General features: G+C 41.8%; 1 pseudogene; it reads right to left on the bottom strand.

The window, feature by feature from the left end:
* Window positions 1-244: 244 nt before the first annotated feature.
* On the bottom strand, window positions 245-1,204 carry LOC125547397 (annotated as a pseudogene).
* Window positions 1,205-4,374: the final 3,170 nt, after the last annotated feature.

Here is a 4,374-nt window from a genome sequence, read left to right as displayed (position 1 = left end):
GCTGACTCAAAATCCTGTAGCCAGCGAACGTGTGTAGTACATTTGAGAAGATGTCTGTATTTCATTAAATGCCAGCGGCCAACGATAGGACAATACAGATTTAGCCATTAATTATTGATAATAAAAAAATGACATAAAATTTGACGAAAGATTGCATATAGATGTAACTAGATGACAACAGATCGATGAACTATCGTCCATTGTTTAATGCTTTCACTTGAACGGATCGACAGAGCTCATCTTCTCAGTACGGGAATGGGAAGCCGACATTCGTCTCCAGCCCAGCAGGGATCTCAGGTGACAGAGGCATCCCCATCTCATCGTCGAATCCTGGCGGCTGAGGAATCAGCATCAGCATCCCCTCCACATCCATCCCCTTGGCGAACACAAGCGGTGGAGGCATCTCCTGCATATCCATCCCAGCGGTGAACGCCTGTGCCAGAGGCAGCTCCATCAACATCTGCTGATACATATTAATCTCGGAGGCGAACACCTCAGGCGGAGGCAACATCGCCATCAGCATCTGATGCTCCTGCTGCTACCGAGCCCCAAGGTACTGCCACCGAAGAGCTGTAGCGGCAGCGGCGGGGCCACCTCCTCCATGCGGCTCACGTCGACGTGCAAGAGAACCTGGTTGGAGGGTTCGGAGACGACGTCCTTCACCTGCATCAACACGGCAAAGAAGGCCACCAAGTCCTCGTCCCCCATGCCGTGCACGTTCGGGTCAACCCAAGCCGCTATCGGCTCCTCCACGTCATGCTCCTTTGATGTGACCTCCTCTCACTCATTCCGCATCTTCACCTCGACCAAGTCCGTGCGCAGCTCGTGGAACTCGTCGTGTAGCTTCTCCATCTTCTAATATTTGATGGCAGCACTCCTCCCTCGCGCCAGCCCCCACACCCTCCCCCACCAGGAAACGTTCCACGACAGTGTCGGTGGAGGGGTGGCCGAAGGAGAAGGCATTGCCGTCGGGCAAGAAGGTGAGAGCAGCCACCTGGGTGCCGGTCATGACTGCCAGATCGCTCGCCTTGCTGAAAAACCCCACGCGGCCCTTGGAGAAGCAGACGTGCGGGGCATCGTCCTGCTCGATCCGGCGGATGACGGTCTTCTTCCTGCCACTGCCACCACCCCGTTGGGCGCTGCCATTACTTGCTCGCTCTGTGGCTAAGGTGCTACAATTGTTCAGATCTTGCAATTTTTTCATGCTTAAGTTCGTGAATTTTTAGTTGTTCAGATGCATGTTTTTCATGCACAAGTTCATGATTTTTAGCTGTTCGGGTCTTGCTTTCTTTCATTCTGGGGTTCATGATTTTTAGTTGTTCACATCTTCCAATTTTTTCATGCTTAAGTTTATGATTTGTAGTTGTTCAGATCTAGCAATTTTTAGTTTGTGCATGTTGTCATCCTTTGACTAGTGAGTTTTAATGTACACAGCACAGCGAATACCAAATTGAATCTCATGGCCTATCACGACTTTTAATGTACATAGCTCAGTGAAGCGATTCTTCATCGTCCGCTTGCTATATAAATCCACTTACACCCAGACGTAGTTACACACACTCTTCCTCCCTTGCTATGAGTGAGGGAGGAAGAAGACCGTCATCTGCCGGACCGAGCAGGAGGATGTCCGTCATGTTTGCTTCTCCAAGAGCTCCCTCGGGTTCTTTATTTTTGTAAGCGCAGTAAAATCAGGCCAGCAAGGCTGATCGTGTGAGACTGATTGCATGCGTGCCCCGAACACCCTAGAATAGTGGGTAGTGTAGAGAGGTTTATAGGAGAAATGTTCACAACATATAAAATGTTTTCCCGCATAATTTTATAAAAATGTTTATAAATATGAAGAGAATCTTTGTGTAATTTTAATTAATGTTCATAACACATAAAAATGCTCCCACATTTTTAAAATTGTTCAAGACATTTTTGAAAAAAAATCAACAACATTATGAGTTATGTTCACCTTGTATTTACAGAATGTTCAGCATGACTCAGACTGCGTGTGGATCTTATCTTCTTGTCAATACAAGAAGCCGGCGTTCGGCTCAAGCGTCTGCTACACCATCTCCATCCCAGCGGGAAATTCCAGTGGAGGCGGTGGTAGAGACACCTTGTGTTGAACCCTAGCTACTGAGGAATGTAAATCTGTACCATATCCATCGCAGTGGCCAACCCCGCTTGCGGCGGCATTTTCTACATATCAACTAAATTCCAACGATTAGAAGCTATTGATTAATTATTACTATGATAAGGAGACAACCTAATGATTGAGGAAAGGTTTCATCCTGATCTAGGTAGATGCATTGTAATACATAACATAAGATTGATGGGATGACTTAGAAGATGGATATGTTATCTATTGACAATAAATTGACGAAATTATTGTCCCTGCATGCACTGGATGGTTTTGTGTTTGAAAGCGGAGAATGCATCCAGAGTTCATTAAGAGCTTATCTCTCTGGGCCCTAGCCTCTATAATTAGAACACTATTGGCCCATCACAGTTAATTCTTTACGACCCTCCAAGTAATAGCTCATGAAGCTTCATTTGCCAAGTGTTAATTACATCTATGCTAAAAAGTGTTAATTACATTTTTCTAAAAATGTGTTAACGATATCAGTACCTACTAGCATGGTGACCCGCTCATTTGCGCGGCTAGATGTAACACATATTGTTATATTCAATATTATGTAGTCCTCGTGATTTTGGTCTGGAAGTTAACTATCATCAATAGTCTGGCAAATAAAATGGACATTTTGTAGAAACATGTTGAAACTTACTAAGGTCATGTTAATGCAAGAAATAAGTGATAAAGAAGGAGATTATAAGTCATGTTTGTTTTCCTCTAAAAGTACTATAGCATGTTGCATTCCATTGGAAATTCCCACAGGTCTAATATGACTATACCTTTGTTTTGAACAACACCAAGAAATTCTATGATAGGACTTCTCTCCTCTAACCCTACTTTTCAATGTTCAAGAAGGGATCATTAAAAAACCTCTGGATAAAATTAGTGTTTTGGATCGATGTGGAATCCATTGGTTTTCATATGTTTTACCTACTTTTCCTCTTCGATTTGCCCTCATCCATATGTTTCCCTGTCTTCAGATAAATCATTTTTTAAGAAATTGCTTATAATTATTGTTAACTCATTGATGAATCAACTGACCTCTTATCCCAGGTTGTATTACAGTTGTCTATTTGATTAATATTGTCATATCCTCATCTTAATTACTAAGATTATCTTTGTCACAGTATCACTCGATCTGATGCAATTCTAGCTTTCTGTTATTGAAATGTTTTTACACATTATTTTTTACTCCCAAAAAGATCATAGATTGTAGCTATTTTTCATTGCCTTTTTATTGCTGAAAACGTTTTTGCTACAACATTCTCTATTAGTCAGTCACAACCTAGCTTGTCCTTTCACCTCATATGCATGTTGTCGCCTCTAACGCACTCTTTTATGGGAGTGAAATTATCAGTGAGGAAGTTTCCGGACTCACCTTAGTTAGATAGTGGGTGTACAATTTCTTCATTTTGGATCAAATCCTCGATCATAAATAAAAATTTTGTTCATTATTTTTCATAATGCCATGATATGTTTATCTCTTTCTTTCGACAAATATATTCATCCTTGTATATTCATTAGAATTCTTCTGCAATATTCCCTTGCACTTAAACATGATGTAGCCTATTTGACACAAGGTGCCCTTGTTCGGTTCTGCACGACTTATACCTTTTAACACAATGACCGATTATATATTGCCAAGCCAGTATAGAAAACCAGTGATCCATCCATATCTGGCATCAGTGGTACTGACGAGAGAAAAGAGAAATAACCCACCCACCCAGCCAATACGCCGTGAGAACGTATCACAAGCTCGTGTGTTTGATCCATGCCACATCATCGAAACAATTGGATATGTTGTTGTGGATGCACCGCAGTCTGATTTGAGGGGTATCTACATGCATGTATTAAGCATTCTCTTTGGTGCATGTGTTTGTGTCTACTATATCGCATTCTAATATATATTCGAGTTTTGTCAAGTCCGCATTGAGAATTGTATGTCCGCTCGTTACCATGTTAAGTCATCCCTAGTATTGAACGTGTGTGTCTATTGAGAAAAAAGTCAACACTAGTACGTTGCTGACTCAAAATCCTGTAGCCAGCTAATGTGTGTAATACATTTGAGAAGATGTCTGTATTTCATTAAATGCCAGCAGCTAGAGACAGCACAATACATATTTAGCCATTAATTATTGATAATAAAGAAACGGCATAAAATTTGACAAAAGATTGCATCCAGATGTAACTAGATGACAACAGATCGACGAACTATCGTCCATTGTTTAATGCTTTCACTTGAATGGATCAAC

The sequence above is a fragment of the Triticum urartu genome, chromosome 3, assembly GCF_003073215.2.
Source record: "Triticum urartu cultivar G1812 chromosome 3, Tu2.1, whole genome shotgun sequence".
Classification (NCBI taxonomy): domain Eukaryota; kingdom Viridiplantae; phylum Streptophyta; class Magnoliopsida; order Poales; family Poaceae; genus Triticum; species Triticum urartu.
The sequence above is the reverse complement of the archived record's forward strand: the minus strand, read 5'-3'. Positions and strand labels throughout refer to the sequence as shown.